Below are 18,692 nucleotides of genomic sequence, written 5' to 3'. Positions count from 1 at the left end.
CATCCTCTTTGCTTCTTTTCCAGCTAGTTTTGTCATTCCCTTTACCAGGTCCTCCTTATTGTGTTCAGAGGAACTGCCCCTCTGGTCTTCAAAAACATCCACAGCTTAGTCCCTACACCTCTGATCTGTGCAGATCTTGACACATGCCTCTGCGGTCTGCCGTAAGGCAAAAGAAGAAGAGGAAGAAAAGGAATAGCTGTCTAAGATGTGACAGTGCTAAGTTCTGTCATATCCGTGAGGGTAATGACCTTGTGAAGGTTGTCTGTGTTTTTATTTGGGACTGGGTGATGCAGCTGGGTGATTGTTTGATACTAAATGAGCCAGTAAGGTACCTTTCTTTCAGTGAGACTTTGCAAGCTCTATTAATCCTACTTTTAGAGGCAGAAATTTCTAAATCTTCCAGGCCATATGTTAAGCTTACAATCTCGTTTGTTATCACTCACAACAGGTCTACTTAATATTCTTTTACTATATGGTACATATGTGAAAACTGCTATTGCTGGAAAGATGAGATGGTGTTATACGCCAACAGTGCTTCGCTTCGTTTTAATAGGAGATCTCTAACTACTGTGCAGTGACCAGTGCACGAGGAAGTTTGAATTTAAAATCATGGATTCATGAAGTATAAAGAAAAGGTTTTCCTTTGCATACAGATTTACCAGAAAGGAATTTATTTTGTTTGGTGGCCACAGTTGTATTATATTCAGCAGCTACTGAATCAGACATTTCTGAGATTTTTGTAATTTGATTAAGCTTATGCCATAATTAAAGAAATCTGCCAGGTTTTTTGCAGCTATTACACTAATGTTTGTGAAATGTGTTTCCCCAATCTGTTACTGAATCACTTTCTTACACAAATGTAATTCTCAGGTGTGCTGCTACACTGGTGCTTTTAATTGCGTTTTATTTACTGTGCTCCAGAATTATCATTTTGCTTTCATCAACACCTATGGGTAATTTAATATGTGCAAACTAAATTTCTTAAGATCAAAGCACTAACTGTGGTGCTTGTTCCATGCCTTCATTTCTATGGCAGTTAAAACCTTTAGGTTAAACATATGTTGACATACCTTCTGACTGTATCTTCTGGAGGAAAATAATGTCTTTCCCTTATTGGTAGGCTGCAAGCTATTTCATTTCTCTAAAGATCAGGTTACGAGATCTCCTTACCTGTTCAGTAGAAAATGAAGATAATGGTATTTACTATTAGCAGAGTGTAAAGATCATATGAGGTGACGGAGGAAACAGCTATGGAAAAGAATCCTTTCCCTTTGCTATACAGTCTGAAAACTTGCTTGTGCTCCAAGTGCAGTACGTAGAGTTTACCAGCTGTGAGTGGTCCCCTCGGAACCAGTGATGCTACTTAAGGTAGAAAGCACTAGAACAAGCAGAAAAATGATGCAAAATTGGCTAGCTGACACACTGATAAAAGTAAGATGGGATGCAGCAAAACTCAATGCTCTTGTGCCAGTGCTATAATACTGAATATTTTAAGTTACTCTGATTTACCCTCCTGCATAGCCCGTTGACTTGGTGAATGAAGGTAAATTAAACTCTACTGCATGCAAGTGGTTCCTATTCCCCAGCTATTTGTCATGTGCTTGATGCTGTTGTCCTTGCTGAAGGAGTGGCTACTTAAAGGAGATGTTGGATTTCACTGCTGAGACTAATCCAGGTGTTTGAAAGTCAGCAGTTTGGGGTATGTGCACACCAAAGGGTACTTGAGAGTCTGTGGGCATATTGAAAGCTATATGCTTTTGGATGTGCTGGAAAATAATTTAGTGAATGACAGGTCCAGAGCAATGGCACTGTGTATGAGCAGTCAGCTGGGAAAAAGAAAGCCTGGTTACAGGAATCATAAATGAGAATAACTGTTTGACTTGAGAACAAAATGAGCTGAAAAAACAGCCCAGAAATACAGTCAGAAATAAAGGGAGCCAGCTTGGACTTGCTAATAGTTCTGTCTTCAGCAAACACTCTTAAGCTCATACTCCCAAAGGAGAGAAAATAATAAAAAAGTAAAATCTAAGATTCTGGATGGCAAGCAGAATGCTATAGCTGCCTGGGAATGGGAGAAGAAAAAAGCAGGCACTGGGGAGGTTCAGCATCTCGGCTGCCAAGGGCAAAACAGAACTAGCTGTTCTGTTGGTACAGCAGACGAGATTTCTATTGCACACAGAGAAAATGAACCTAACAAAGACACAGGCCCGTAGATAAGAGGGAGAGCTGCCAGGACAATGAAAGAAGGTAGCTATTTGGCTGTGATACAGATTTTCTTTTGGTTGTCACTGGAAAACATATCCTGACTGACGTGGAACATAAGTCCTTTCTGTGAAGACATTAATGCGACATTTGCTGGAAAACTTGGAGGGTTGAATGCTATCCACACCTACCAGCTGTGTTGCGAAGGGAGCAATGCCATCTATTTTACATACGGCTGCCCAGTGACCAGTTTGCCATTAAGAGGGGAAATACTTTGTCTTTGGCTGGTACTGAACAAGGTTTCACAGGCCTTGGACAAATTGAACATTATTTGAAACCATGCATTCATCTGCTGGCTGCTGTTCCTTGTGCCTGTTTCTCTTATGTTCATTGAAGTCCTTCTTGGAAACTTCTGACCAGTGGTCATGGCTTGCACTTTCCTGTTTGTGGTTTGTTGCTCTATCAGACTGGAGCGTTTGAATACCTGTTGTGATGTTTTCAAAACGCTGCAATTCAGTTATAAGAGTTGTAATTCATGAAGTCCCTCACAGTGAAGTTCTTGGAAAATATTTTAATGCAATTTCATTGAATTAGCAATATGAGTATGAAGCAGCAGTGATCTACTGGCTGTAATGGAGTACTGGTTTGCTGTTCATCAAGTTCCCAGGGACCTTCTGAGGTTCCTTCCAACCTGATTTATCCTTTGGTCCTGAGTTTCTAGTCATACTCCTGTATAGGACATCTTCCTCAGCTTGGTATCATTGGAAAGGAGTGGGCTGTCCTTGTGGCCATTGAACAAGAGACAAGTTTTATCTGAGTTCCCTTCTTCATGCATTTGACAACACAGGTGCTGCCTTATTTTTTAAAAAACAAAGTGGGGGGGGGGAGAGAAAAAGAGAAAAAGCAAAGTGCAAAAGCTCTACTGTGTAAAAAATATGAGAGCCTTTCAGTCTCTCCACTAATCTCCATTCAGTAGTGCGGAGCATGTAGCTCTGTTAAAGGCATGACTCTGATTGCTAAGTACCGCAAAAGATCCGCTCCATCCTCATCCATTGAGGGCTTGGATTTTTTGGGAAGCTGTTTGCTTAGCTTCTGCAGCACAGGACACAGCTAGTGTTGCTCTGAAGTGAGGATGTCTGGTCACGGATGAAACAACACCAACCGGTTGATGTTTAGTCCTCTGGGACTAGGGGATATTCATATTGATGCAGACCTGTCTCCTCAGTACAAGCCAGCATCAACTCTCAATTTCAGCCTCAGGTTGACATGGATAGATGGCAGCATCTTTGAAGGCTGAGATCACAGCAGTATCACCAAAACCAGAGCTTTGTAGTTGCCAGGGCCAACCGGAAAGCTAAAGAATATTCGACTTGTTGGAACATCAGTAGTGCTCAGGTTTTTCAGGGCTTAATTCTGGGTTTTCCAGCCTTGTGACCGGGAAGTTTTAGTGGCATATCTATGTCAGTTGGAAGATTTTAAATTATTTTTGTAACTGATTTAACTGCATCAGTAAAAGCCCTACATGTGGCTGCAGTTAAAACAACATAAAACATGCATTTTACTGTAATAGCTCATTTCACTTCTATATCAACTTGTGTTGATGTAGGACTATTTACATCAATTTGAGTTTGCCCTTTTGGAGGGCAGGAGAAGAGGGAAGCAGAAATATTGCTTTAAGTCTGATGGCTTAGTTAAAGTCAACCCTTCCTCCTTATCCCTCAAACTATCTCATCTTCCTAAAAACAATACTGCAGGTGCTGAATTAGAAACTCATTAATGTATCAGCCACATTTAAAAAACAAACCCAAACAGCTAGGCAATTGATTATTCTTTGGGGCATCTCCCAGCAAGTCGAGTAGCTCCCATAACTCATCCTGCTGACAGGTCTCATTGACTTTGTTTAGCAAATATAAATCAATTTCACCCAAGCACTTTGCCAAAGAACTTACCAGTCTAACGTGCTAATAATGTCTATCTGGATTTAAATATAAGAGTAAAGCCAAAAAAGCTGTACAAATACTACAAAAGCCTTGATGGCAAAACCAGTATAAAGTCTTTGCATAATTACTTCTGTGCTAAGCCTTTGTCATATTAAAAATGTTGAGCACACGTACTCACAGCCGCACAAATACTCGCAACCTTATCCAGTAGGATGATATGAACACAAAAGCTGAACACAAACCGAGCCTCCACATGAGTGCCGAGCAGGTGAAATTCATTATAACAGCCCAAATCATCTGTACTGCCTTCTTTTATGAAGAGCACAAAGGCAATTCACTCACTTGGGCTGCTGGTGGACACCAGCAGAGAGAAAGGGTAACAGCATAATCTGTTGGGGTGTTGGTTTGGCAGACGGTGGGTTGTGTTTCCATCTGGAAGCTGCCAGGTCCTGACTGAGTCCAGATTTCAGACTTCAGTCTCCGCCATTGGCAGCAAACAAGGATTCCTGTGAAGGGAATGTTTGCAAAGGGCCAAATGCTGTGCCAAGAGCGTCTCTTATATGTCTGTCATTATAGCTCCTGTGTGTTATAGACAAATATTGTATCACAACTATCGAAAGGAACATAGACACCTTTACAAATCATGGCTTAGTATTTAAAATAATTGCTTCTCCCACCATCCAAAAAAACCCCCCCAAACCTGGGAAACTTCCTGAAGAAATGTAGTTGCCAAACTAAGGCAAGAATGTAGGAGGTCCTGCTTGGCTGGAAATGGGTTGCTTTCTTGGACCAGAGGGTGAATAAGGGAAGAAAGTGAGGCAATTCCATAGAGCTGTACCTCTGTTTGAGAAGGTGATCTAGATGTGGATGAAATTTTAAAGTCTATGTTGCTGTATTGCCCTGATAACTTGCTCTAGGAGTTGGATGCTATTCTTGATGGCTGATATTTGTGCATTGACTATACTCTGTAATGCCGCCTTCTGTCTGTTAAGAGACCCAGTATCATGAGACAGTTCAGCTGGAAGAGTCTTAGCTTTAAGAGAATTACACAGAATTTGCTTGGGGGTTGTCTGTCCCTACAGTCTTGTCTTTTATAAAGTAGAGCCCATGCAGGACTGAGACCCTGTTTGTCTGAGAGCATATGGTAGAGCTGATCACCTGGGTCAAAATTTTGCAAATAATGTGTTAATATGACACTTAACATAAAACCATTTTTGTGGTTCTTTATTCCTGCCACAATAAATGACTGCTGAAACATCACCATAAAGATTTAATTTCAATAAGTAGAGTCTTGTTTTCTTTCCCCATCTCAATGGCTGTGTAAATTGCAAAAAATTGGACTCAAGTCATCATCCTTTTAACAAAATCTACCACAAAAAAGATCCAAAATGTAAAATCATTACTGGAAGCAAACACATACATGCACCCCACCCCCAGACTTTGGTGTTGCTTAGTGTTAACTGTATTAACATATGAGGAATAACTGATTCCCGCTTCACTCAAGGTAAAAAAATACGTCTGGCCTTTCAAATAAGTGTGTCAGCTCTGTCACTCACTTGAAAAAAATGGGACGCCTCATTCCAGACTGTCCGGGGCAAAGGGCATTAAAACCTTCTTGTTTCATTTGTCTTGCTTTAATGACTTTGTACGTTCAGTATGCAGTTGGGTTTTCTATTGCTGGGGAGATTTGGATTTGTAGCAGTAGGGCTGGGAACGCAGGCTGTGCCATGGGAATGAAAGCACTGGCTGGAATTAAGTGGAAAAAGTAGTGGCTATGATGCTCCTCTGGAATTTTAGTGGAAATTTGAGAGAGGACAGTTGTATTTCTCACTTCAGGAGAGCATCCCAGCCACTGGGCTACAATAAGGCTGGAATGATGAGGAGGGGAGAGGATGTAAATGGGCTTGCAACTTTCTGTCCATCCTGTTGAGGCTGGGCTGCTAAATAGAAGGTATGCAAACCATTTTGATCCAAAGAGAGAAAGTGTTGAGAGTAAACAAACAACAACAAAAAAAGTAAATGCAGCCTAAATACCTTATAAAAATCTGTTCTTCAGTCCCTTGCCTGGAGAATGAAGGTGATACGGTCTGTGTGGAAGTACTGTAAGGATATATGTCTGCCCTCAGAACAAACAGTGGATTCTGTCATGGGAGAAAGGAGTGCTAGAGTTAACCCTTCACAGAGATGTCTGCCTCCTATTTTCCTTCCAAACAGCCAATGCTTGCTGATCCACTTTTGCTGGCACCCTGTTTTAGTGATCCCTGGAGTGGTAGAAGAGTAGCCATATGGCTTGCAGTAAGTTGCATTTCAGCGTAGAATTGAAAGAGAGACTAATTTTCTTTTTGCCTAGATAATGCTTTGAACCCTATTTTACATGGCCTGAGGAAAAATATGGAAGCGACCAGGCAATTTCAGTGAAACACCTTCTTGAGAGTGGTCAGCACAGGAATGTGCCTGGAGAACAGTCCCTTACAGCTGCCCCTGGAGAAGCCTCAATGGGTAGCAAGCAGATGGCTCAGCTCTGTCAACACCAGGAAGTCTCCTAAAACACCAGATTATTGAGGCAATGGGGTTCTGGCTAGCTAACTACATCTGAGATGCTCATGGGCATGGCTCTCTTTCAGCCCTTGCCTCTTTCTACAAGACAAAAAACATTTTAATCCTTGAAAGAAAATTTTATAAAGGGAGTATGTGAAAATGAGGACTGTAACATAGGTGCATGTTTGCTAATAACAGTGGAAGACTGGAGTCGGCAACGTAGGAGGGCTCTTCTAGCTTCACAGTCCCACAGTATTTGCAAAATTACTTTCTCAAAAAATCAGTGGGTGTTATGCAGAGGCTATGCCAAATATGAATAATTAAAAATAGTGAATAATTAAAACCTGTCTGGGAACAGTCATATAGGTAATTTAAATCTCAGGTGTGCACAAAAGGAAAGGAAATGTGAACATATTACAATTTGGGATTGCATATTAGATTTGCCTTCTTCAAGTGAATCCAAATCTGAACTATAAGCACTATCCCGTATGCCACCAAGCACAGCAAATCTCAAAGCAATATGAATATGTGCATTACTCTTGGATTTAATGGACTTTCTCTTGAAAGAAGACAAAGTGCCTTTGAAATGGGAAGTGCAAATACACTACAGCTCCTGGGAGAACTACTCTGGCTTTCTCTTTATGTAAAGGTCGTTGCAAATTGGGAAGTTTAATTCATGTCCTGCTTCTTTTGTGCCACCAGTCATGGTCCTTAGCTGATAAATAAGAAAAGTGAATTTGGTCCTGAAGAGAGGAGGTGTACAGGTGAACAGTATAAATTTGCCCATGTGCTTCCCAGGGGGAGGGTTTACCCACACCTTTGGCCGCAGTGTATTTTTTATCTATTTTGCAGTAGATGCATTTCTAAGCTATTCATGACTTTAGTACAAAGAATGACAAATAATGTATTCAGTGAGGGATTATAGGGATGACACAGGAAAAGAGAGCCTAGATGCAGGATTATAATTTCTGGGTTGACAGATGACCTAAAAACGTAGGCTGCTAAATTTGCATGTAGTGACTCAAGAAATAAAATTACGCTTGGCCAAAGGTAGCAAGTGAGCCTCATTTGTTTCTACAGCTCAAGCACAATAGTACCTGTTTTTTGCATAAAAAAAGTTGGTAACAGATGAAATTACTATAAAAGATTCATCTTTGCAAGTTTGCAAGTGATCATATGAAAGAAAAGGAGGAAGAGAGAGCTAGTGTGTCATTGTAAAGAAAAAGTTTTTCAGAAATTTCTATTGTACATGAAGAACGGACTTGTTTTCAGAAACTCTAGTCCTGCATACAGTATTTTTTCAGTAAGGAGAGCATCCCAGAAACTGCTACGATGTCTGTAGGCCAGAGAGCAGCAAATGAAGCTTTAATTTCTTTTCTAGTATTGCAGTTTGCTTTTCAGGATAGCACATGCATTCTCTCTGGTTTTTTTTTTTTCCTCCCTATTGTGTGAACTCCATATATATTATACATAGAAACATGCATGAGTGAGAGGGTGTGTGAAGAGAAGAAGTAAGAATTTACTTGTGCAATGATCTTTAGGTATAAAAAGCTACTTTTACTGTAAAATGGATTAAGAGGAGGTTTGTTTGTTGTTGGTTTTTACTATTGTTATTTTTTATTTATTCTAGTGATAGCAGTTATCCTTCCTTCTAACAAGAATAAAATCCACCAGCTCAGGGCAGCGTATCACTCCTTTCTGAATTTAGAAGCTCATCAGCTCTATTATGTTTGTTAGATATAGTGTTGTCTTGGGATATATTTCTGGGACATAGCTCAGTTATATTTGCCCTATAGGAGTAATCTCACTGAGGCAGCATACATGCTCTTTTCCCCACCTTTACGTTTCAGCTACGGAGATCAAAAGGTTTTCTGGAGTGCCATGTTGCTACTGCCATGCCTTTTTTCTTAGTGTCTCACAAGCAGGGAAGGAGCGTGGGAAGGGTCTTTGTGCCTTACGGAGAACTGTGGTAGGCCGAGGGAGAAGCTGAGTTAATGCTGATATGTGTAGCAAGAGCAACTAAAACACAAAGAAAAAGAATAATTCGTCTTCTATTCTCTACTTTCTAATTTCTTGCTATTAAGCAGATGTCCCTCCAGGTTTATTTCCCTTTTCTCACAACTAAGAATTGCAGATGGACTCGCACACCTCTGTCTTTCTGAAGCAACACCAATGTTTCTAGACTTACCTGTCTAGAGTAGCAGGTCAGGATTGTAAAAGAATGGGATTTTGAATGGAAATTTGAATGAAACTGAATGGAAAAGTTCTGAAGAAACAAGATTCATGTTTAGGTCTTTTGTTTGTTTTATATTGAATTAAAAGCCAGGTTTCAGAATGTTTTTACTCTGGGTTGAAAAAATTGGTGTGAACTATGTTTGTAGCTTCTGCTAGTTTCTTTTATTTGTTAACATCAGCTACTTAAAAGAAGTTATGGGTCAGCCTTAGAAGAGAAAGGGATGCAGTCTGTATAAAAACTTTACTCCTTCAGTATTTCTTCGATTTGTCTTACAGTGCCAGCTGTTCAGCTAGAGTTTTTTGGGTTTAATGACCATTTCCCAGAAGGAGTCCTTTTCATAGTTGTGGCTCTGTATATGATGATAGCATCAACATAAAATAAGTGCATTTCTTGGCAGCCAACTTGGAGATTCAGAAAGGCACAAGCCTGAGCTTTTCAGGGATACACTGTACGGAGTTAAGGACCCCAAATCCGTAAGGTCTTCCTCTGCTTTGCAGAGTCAAATCACTAGTTAAGCAGGTAGCTTTCATAGTGTGGCTCAGCTCTCCTGTACAGACTGATAAGGAACAGCTGAGCTTTAGTCCATTGTTGTCTGGAGTGAAAATTGACCCCTGCAGAACCGCAAGGTGTTTGAGAAATGTAAATAAAGCAATAATGATTTTAGAAGCATTCAGCCTAATGCTGTCTCACCGGGTGGTTTCCTAAGGAAGGCTTTCTTTCCTCTCTTCCTTTCCTTGCCTTTCGAGGAAATGAAGTCTTCAGGCTTCACGCTGTGAATCCCCAGTTTCCCCCCCTCTATCCTGCACAGCCCCGTGTGCTGGAGAAGGGACCGTATCCCCAGCTCACTTCTGAAGGACCCAAGCCTTGCCCCATGCACTTGTGCTTCCCCAAACCCTGCCCAGGGAGGGGACAAACATACCTGTGTCAGGCTGGCACGTCAGATCTGAAACAGTTCTGCTGCTGTAATCCCTTGATCTGCATAGGTCTTCCACAAACCTCCCTCCATCCCTTGACAACAGCTCCCTGGCCGCCTCCTCACCTGCAGTGGGAGAAGGGGGGAGTAGGGTGCTTCACAGCCCCCTACCTTCTCCCCACACCCATCAGACATAATCATTCAGATATGGTCTCAAGTTTGAGATGCCGTTTAGGGGAGTTCGGTACCATACATGTTTAATAGGAGACAGCTTACTTTGATTTGGTAATTCTTAGGTGCCTTTTTGAGACTTTCTTCCAGACAGATCTTTTATTGTAATATCAACCTGTGAGAACAGATTTGCGAGTCCATTCCCTCATCACCAATTAAAATGGAAGTAATTTAGCACAAGGAGGCCTTGCAGGATCAAACCTGGCAGCTTTCACGTACCTTATGCTCAAGTGGAGGTACTACCTATTTAAGCATTAAAAGTCTATAAAACCTCCAAGACTTTCTTCCAGACAGATCTTTTATTGTAATATCAACCTGTGAGAACAGATTTGCGAGTCCATTCCCTCATCACCAATTAAAATGGAAGTAATTTAGCACAAGGAGGCCTTGCAGGATCAAACCTGGCAGCTTTCACGTACCTTATGCTCAAGTGGAGGTACTACCTATTTAAGCATTAAAAGTCTATAAAACCTCCACTTCTGTCCCTCACCATGATGTACTGCAGCTCCCAGGACTGCATTTGCAGCACAAATCAAATTTCTAGACAACCGGATCTATGTTCTTACTTCGCTTCATTATAAAACAGTAATTCATTTTCCATTAATTTTCACACAGATTATACTTTCTTGAATATTAACAAGAAGGGGGTTAGAATCAAAACCTAATCCAGAACTTACAGCAAATAGAAATAAAGCTTTTTTGTCTTTCTTAGTGTCATTGATCTTTTGAGTCAATACCATTCATAAAAATAAATATCTGGCAGAATTAATTTCACATAACTTCAGGCATCTACAGTAGACGTAGCTCTACACTTGGTTTTCTCACTTCTTTCTACATTAGTGACAAGAAACCGGCATTAGGGAATGACTCATCTGAACTTCTTCGGGCAACCAATTAGTCTGTAATTTAGGGTGACGCAATGGGCACACAAATGCCTATTTCTTCCCAGTGGCAGCCCAAGCCGACACCCTCAGGCAGGTGTTCAGAAGAACACTCTTCCAGACATGACTTCTCCTGTGCGAGGTGATGTGTGCAGCCCCACTGGCATCATGGCAGCCCTGAAAGTCCCTGCCTGCACAGGAGAGGGACCTCAATATGTATGCTTGCTTGAGGGATCGTTTGCTTTACTGGTAACGATTGTTTAGCTTGTCTATTTGATATTTTTGTCTGAGCGGGTAAAGATGAATAGATACCAGCAAAAGGCTGAGAGGTTAAAAGTTTATTTGCTTTACATGTTATAGTTTCTGTAACAAGAATAAGACTAGGAAACATTTGCTAATTATGTTTTATTTGTTTAAAAAAAAAAAACCAAAAACCCATCCCAAAACGATAATAGACTTTAAAATGTTTCATTCAGGCATATTACAGTAAAATTCCCCAGGGGGTAATGTTTTTTGTTTTCTGAGGGTCCCAAAAGTCTTCCAGGAAAGACTCTTTTCCTCAAAGAATGAAAATAATTTTTCTTTCCAGTCAGACTTCAAAATGTTTCCCTTGGGAAGACAAACTTCTTTCCAGGTGTAAGACTCCTGTTCAAGACCCATTATGTCAGGATATGTTAGGATATCACTTTTCCATATGTGATTACTATGATTTGCTGCTTACTCAATTCCTTGTATGTGTAACTAGATATTTTATTTTGATAGTGATTAATAACCCCTTATTGTTTTAATGTAGTGTGTAAACCAACAGCAAATGGCAAAAAAAGCACTGCTTAAATTCCAGGCATATCTGTCTAGCTCAGGCCTTAGGCTCCTACCCCACGAGACAACATCATTACAGTCCACAGAGCTCCACGTTGCAGCAGTACTATTGCATGTATACAGCAGCTGCAGACATATTTTGGCTGAGGCTTTTGTTCCTAAATGCATTTATTAGGCAGGAATTTAGGTACCTGTGTAGATTAGAATATGTAAAACAAGGGATACCCTGACTTTTCTCACTGACGAAAAATGGTGCAATAGTAGCGCTGGCCTGGTACCCACTGCAGAGTGTCTTCAGGGATGGTGAATTGCATGGACTCAAAGTGTGCTACTGCAACACTTATAAGCTCTGCAAGCCCTTGTTGTCAGATTTCAGTCCTTTGAAGCTCTTTGGGACTAAAACAGAAGTCCTGTAGTCAGCAGAGCAGGAGTCCCTTTGCATTGTTGTCAGATTTCAGTCCTTTGAAGCTCTTTGGGACTAAAACAGAAGTCAGCAGAGCAGGAGCCCCTTTGCAGCTCTGCTCCTGCAGGGGTTTTTATGTTGCAATCGGTTTGCAGTGGCAGAGGTGTGTACTTTTGCTATGGTGCCAACAGTGTTAAGTTTCACGTGTTGTGGCTGAATCTGTGTATCAGAAAAGCCTGAACTCTTGATGATTGAATTTAACATGCTGCTTTTTCAATAGGATGTAATTAAGTTAATTCAACCAGAGAAAATTGGCATTTTCAGTTGTTCTGTGCAAAGTGGAATAGTTTGAAAAAGCAGCACTAAAATCTGCACCTCAGGACAGTTGTAACAGGTTAGTTACATTCTGTGGCCTGGCAGAGGTGTAGGTTCAGGTTCTCCTAGGAAAAAGAGAGGATTTGAGCTGGTATCTCTGCTATTCTAAACCACGATATGAATAGGCTAAGGACAAGAATGGCATTAGAAACTGTGTTTGGGAGGAGAAAGGAGTAAAATCAAAACTCTACTTTGGCACCAAGAGCAAGAAACTCCCTGCAGCCAAGGTGCAAGGTGCTGGCTGAGCCCTGGAGAGAGGTAAATCCTTTTAAAGATTTGACTGAGGGCGGATCCCCTTACAGAGCTGACATGTAAGTGTAAGTTGCACAAACAAATCAAAAAGGATCATCCTTTGTTTTAGGAGCTGCTACACTAAAATAAAATACTAATAAAAACGTGTATCAACTAAAACGAATTACAAGCCTATCAGTAGAACTTGCATTTAAAATGGACTGAACAAGACAAAGAGAAAATGTACTTAGGTATCAAGGTCACTTTCATTCAAGAAGTTTGCTAAGTTTGCTAGGTCATTGGGGAAATAATTACAGGCAGTGGAAAGGAAAAACAAAGAAGCGAGAACTTGCAAACCCAGATGGGCAGGCACCAAATGGCAGTGTAGGGGCAAATAGCAGCAAGGTGTTTGCCAATAATGTAATGCAAAGCTTGTATCATACTGAACAAAGGTTGAGATTATTGGCATTTGAAATGCATTCATCACCAGTATCCATTTGGGGGAAGACTGCATCAATAGTACTTGCCCTTGCTTGATTTCTAGTCTTCGATGACTTGAGCTTGGCTACTGAGCTCCACGGTGACTACTCTCTCTCCTGGCTGAATTTTAGCCTATGTGCAGCTCAGTTAGGAGATTCTGTGCAGTCTCTCCAACTTTATGAGGATCCTGCCTCAATTTGGAAAAAAAGTCCCTTTGGGACACGCTATATTATCAAAGCTGTATAGTTGAACATTTCTGTTTTTCCTCTGAATGCAACAGTGTTCATCAAAATGTAGCTGCTTTTTTATTGCTTAGATTTGAACACACATTTTCTTACCATCTTTTTCTGTTGTTTAGTGAAAGATGGCTGTACAGGAAAAAGTTCATGCTTTTTTTTTGTCAAGATATACAGACCTGGAGGAATTCATTTCTTCTGTCATATGGGAGCTGCCTGCTACCTTGTATCTCTGCTGTGCAGTGGAATTCACCCCCAATTTCTAGCCCAGAGGATAAGGAGAGTTGAAAGGCTGGGCCTGTTCATTATGTATGTTGCCATTGTGCTTTTTAAAAATAAGTTGAAGTCTTGAAAGCAGGTGGGAGTACAAGCACATTGATTTAATTTTAATGGAATTTGTGTATCTAAGTTGCCCAGGCTATTTTGAAAATACTCACGAACGTGTTCTGTATTATTGCAGGTCTGGGAGGGAGACTCTGAGGGCAATGCTCATTGCCTTCTCCGGGGAACCCAGCACCCCTTGCTGAAACAGCACCTGCTGCTTTCCAGTTTTTGACAAAAACTGCAGTTTGCAGGTCCGCACCTCTCAGGCATCAGTGCTACCACAGCCGTACTCACTAAGCTGTGCCCCACACCGAACGCATTTAGATGTTACGCGTCCAATTGCTATGCAGGAGAGGGGAGATGTGGGGCCAGGCTTACTGTGCGCAGGGGGTGAAGTGCTTCTGAATGGGTCTGTGCAGCTTCTGCCTGCGTACGTTGAGTCCTATTGAAATCCGACAGCAGCTCCTGGAAAGCCTTCCCTTACCCTGAGCGATGACTGGATTGGGCCCATGCTGAGCAAACCTGCCCAGCTCCACAGGTGTTCACCTCCTACCTACACCTGTCCACCTATTACAATATCAAGTGATCTAATAACAGCAATTGTGTGGTTCTCTTTGCTTCACCCGAACATCTGCTGAGTGTTTCTAGCACAGCATGGAAGAGCATTATCTTGGTTTACAGCTTATCTTGTTCTAACAACATCAGAAATACCAGCCATCAATATGGTGCCTCTCGAGAGCAAACCAATCACAGGTGTGTCAGCTGGCTACAATTATATTCACAGGCTCATACTCATCTCGTGTCAGCTCATCATAACTGCAAATCTGTGTAGTTTTAAAATTATTTATTGCCATACGGATGAACCGGATGACCTAATCAGTCTGGGTTTTATGATTCATGTGAAGAGTAGTAACTGATGGTAGTCAGAAAAGAAACATCTGAGGCTTTGAACAAATTTCCATTAAAATATGTTTTTCATATTATGACATTTATTTCATGAAACATTAACTCCATTTTCTGCAGACTATTTTAATATTTAGAGTTAAAGGTTTTTCTCTCACTTTTGCATTACTAGGTAACTATAATGCAGAATATATCATAAAGTTTACAGAGAGCAGTAAGTCTGAAACAATGTTACAGCTCAAAAATAGAAATGAAACAAAGTCCAAAGAGAAAACTGTCAATGAAAATTGGTAGAAATTGGATATGTATGTAAATTACAAAAACTAATCTACCGAGATTCATAGGGCAAATAACTCTGGCTACTATTACTTGGCACCAAATAGAAACATTTCATTGAAAGTACTGCTGCTAGAGAGATGAACTGATGAACATAAATTGAACATAAATGGCTGCAGGCAAACTGGAGTACCAAACAGAAAAGGAACAGAAAAAAAACCTGGCGAGTGTTTGTATACATGTGTGTGTCTGTGCACACAGAGTGTTATATAAACATCTGCGAGTCTCAGAAATGGATTGGATTGCTGAGGATTCCCAACCCAGCAAATTTCCCAGGTGTAAAACCCTCAGCTACCCTTGCCAGGGATGGAGCCACTCCCAGGCTACAGGCAGCGAAGCCCATCCAGAATGGGGTCCTACTGCTGGTCAGGATGGGATGCCAACTATGGTCAGAGATAAAGGCGATGGCAGGACGAAATCAGGCTCTGAATTTCATGCCCTGCTAATTGATTACTTTAATATATTAGGCTGTTGTATAAGTTTTTATGTCAAGTCTTAGGCCAAAATCTGACATAATTTTTATTACTTTAAATCTGGAATGACTCCATTATCTGTGATAGTAAAGGGGAAAACTGAGGTTTTACCTTATCCCTCCTCCCCTCCCATTCTTTGCTCGGAGTCCCAGCCGTATCGCTAGGTGCTTCTTTGAATGAAATCCTTTCCCTAAGGACACCTGTTAGTAAATGCTAAAAACACATATAAAAATATGAATATACATTTGCACATATGAACATCCCTCCTCCTCCCATGCACATAGATGACATAAATCGTCCTCTGCAGTTACCTAGAAACGTTACTACAGATGTGGTATTTAAGAGTGAATGTGGCTAACATTTATTAGACTTGAACTGTATTGTGGGTAATTGTCCAGTAATAACCTTTGGTAAATTATATGAAGCCTTTACTTTACTTAACAGGGAACGCAGGCTCCCCAAACTCTAATATTATCATCATTCAAGATAATGAGCAACACAAACCATTCTATTACCAATCTAAAAGCAATAAATGTCAAAGTAAAGAACTATGCAATATTCTGGCCTGGAAGAACAAAGGACAAAAGTAATGATAATGCCTTTTTTTATTTGCAGTCTATTATATCATGCATAACAAATGACCCTGTAATTGTAGACAGTGTTATTTTAACAGGTTGTAAAGAGAAAATGGTGGGGGTGGGAAGGGAGTGTTTTGAACACTGCCTTGACAAATGCTGTAGGGCTGGTAAATTGAAATACCTGATGTTTTATTTGAATTTTATCCTGGTGAGTATGCTGGATTATTCTGAAGCTGTTTTGTTTATCACTGTGATCACCTAGAGCTCTGCAATGTGACACCAAGATCCTTGTTTGCCACCTTACTAATAACTTGGTGACAGCCTCCGTTCTCCTCTGACACAAGCACAAGCAAGGACAAAAATGCATTTTAAAACACAGGTTATTGATTTATGGAAATTCCTAATTTGGGCATTTATAGACCATTCAGAGGTCACACAGCATTTGGACATTCATTCATTATGAGCCCGAGGGTTACAGCAAGTAACAGGCGCTCTCTCTACTGCTGCGCATATGGTGGTATAGATTCAGGTACTCGTGGATTTGTAGAGTGACTCCACTTTGAGATATCTTGGTTTAATTTTTTTATAAATAAAAACAGAAGCTAGTCAGCTATTTGATCAGCGTTTAGAGTAATTTTTTTAAAGTTAAGGCTGAACGAAATTACCTGAAACTCAGGAAGCCAATGCCTCAGCTACCTCTTTGTAAAAGTAGGATAATTCTTACTTTCTTGCACCTTACGTTCATTGCCTATTTTGAGAAAAACTTTTTGCTGAACAAACGCTGTCTCTTAGTTTACATGTGCTTCATGTCAACATGTGAAGGTCTGCAAAGCAAGGCATTTACTAAAACAAATATTTAAATGGCACTATTCTCTATGTGGTTGAAAGAATTCACTCGTGTAGCTTTGATGTACTAAGGAGGCAATTAACACAAGTGTCAATTATACTTCAGATTTCATTCACCAATATGCACGGTCAAATTCCGTGCCCGGGTACCTAGGCCTGAAGTAAATCCATGCATCCTGCTCTTTCTCTAGATCTACACTTGTGGACATGAGAGTAGGATTTAGCTGTAAGGGGAAAAGTTGAGAGTTCTTTGTCCAGAAATGAACCCTTTGCTGACATTATATTGCCTTATAACTCACGTGATTCTTTATGCCTTCCCTAATGTGGCCATTTTATACCCTCCCTCACTTAACACAAAAGATTCCATCAGATTCAGGACCCTGTAGGGTCAAGCCCCTATGCTCTCATTAGGTGAAATTCTATTTTGACTTGCTTTGGTGCTTTATTATCAGCTAGCATATAGACCATAAATGACAAATGTTATATTAAACTGAACTAACCTTGCTTGTATTATCTTTGTTAAGCTGGTTTAATAAGTTCCCTTTGGCATACATTTGCTGTTCATAAGGTCACGTTACTTCACCACCTGAAAAATGAATCCACAGAAGTATTTGTCAGAGAGAAAACAGGCCCTCAGAACAAAACTGTAAAATTTAGGTTTGCACTTGTACCGCCACTTAACAGAAGTGACAGAAAAAAATAGCAAGCAGTTATTTTACATAACTCTCTCCTTCTCAGGGAAAACAAATGATTAAACTTCTCAATATTTGCATTTTCCCCATCAGCATACATCCCAAACCTGTCAAGTGAATGCCAGGGGGTGGCAGTGCCTGTCGCATCTCTGCTTTTGGAAAAGATCAGAACCCGAGCTTCCTGATGGCACAGCCATACTGCAGTTTCCATAGCAGATCTCAGAAAAGATGTTCTCCACGAGAGTTATTTATACAACTGTTTTCAGGTAAATTCCAGAATAATGAACAAAGCTTGTGTTGTGTTTTATTTTTGCTCCTTCTTCCTCATATCTAAATGCATGTTACTCGTTTATCTATATGTACATCTGTTTCTGTTTGTCTGTAATTTTATGTGGTAGCATCTGTGAGTGGTAGTTTTGTATAATAACGTGTATAAATGAAATCAACAGTTGGGTTTAAGGACTGTGTTCAGTAAGCAGAGGAGTCTTGGATGACTGTTGCTAGTTACTATGGATCCTTCTTCCTCATATCTAAATGCATGTTACTCGTTTATCTATATGTACATCTGTTTCTGTTTGTCTGTAATTTTATGTGGTAGCATCTGTGAGTGGTAGTTTTGTATAATAACGTGTATAAATGAAATCAACAGTTGGGTTTAAGGACTGTGTTCAGTAAGCAGAGGAGTCTTGGATGACTGTTGCTAGTTACTATGGATTGACTGCTACACAGCTGAGATGTGAAGAGGGATTTAGTTAAACGGTTTGTCTAGGTGTCAAGATTATTGCCCTCTTTTCTTGGACTACTACAGAAAAGAAATGTAGCTCCTTTAGGACTGAAAAAATATTTCATATTGTTGTGGTTTAACCTCAGTCGGCAACTGAGCACCACGCAGCCGCTCGCTCACTCCCCCCCACCCAGTGGGATGAGGGAGAGAAGTGGAAGAGCACAAGTGAGAAAAACTCGTGGGTTGAGGTAAAAACAGTTTAATAATTGAAATAAAATGATAATAATAATAATAATATGATAATAATAATACACAAAGCAAGTGATGCACA

The sequence above is a fragment of the Aptenodytes forsteri genome, unplaced genomic scaffold (genome assembly GCF_000699145.1).
Source record: "Aptenodytes forsteri isolate BGI_AS27 unplaced genomic scaffold, ASM69914v1 Scaffold287, whole genome shotgun sequence".
Lineage (NCBI taxonomy): Eukaryota > Metazoa > Chordata > Aves > Sphenisciformes > Spheniscidae > Aptenodytes > Aptenodytes forsteri.
Note: the sequence above shows the minus strand (reverse complement) of the source record.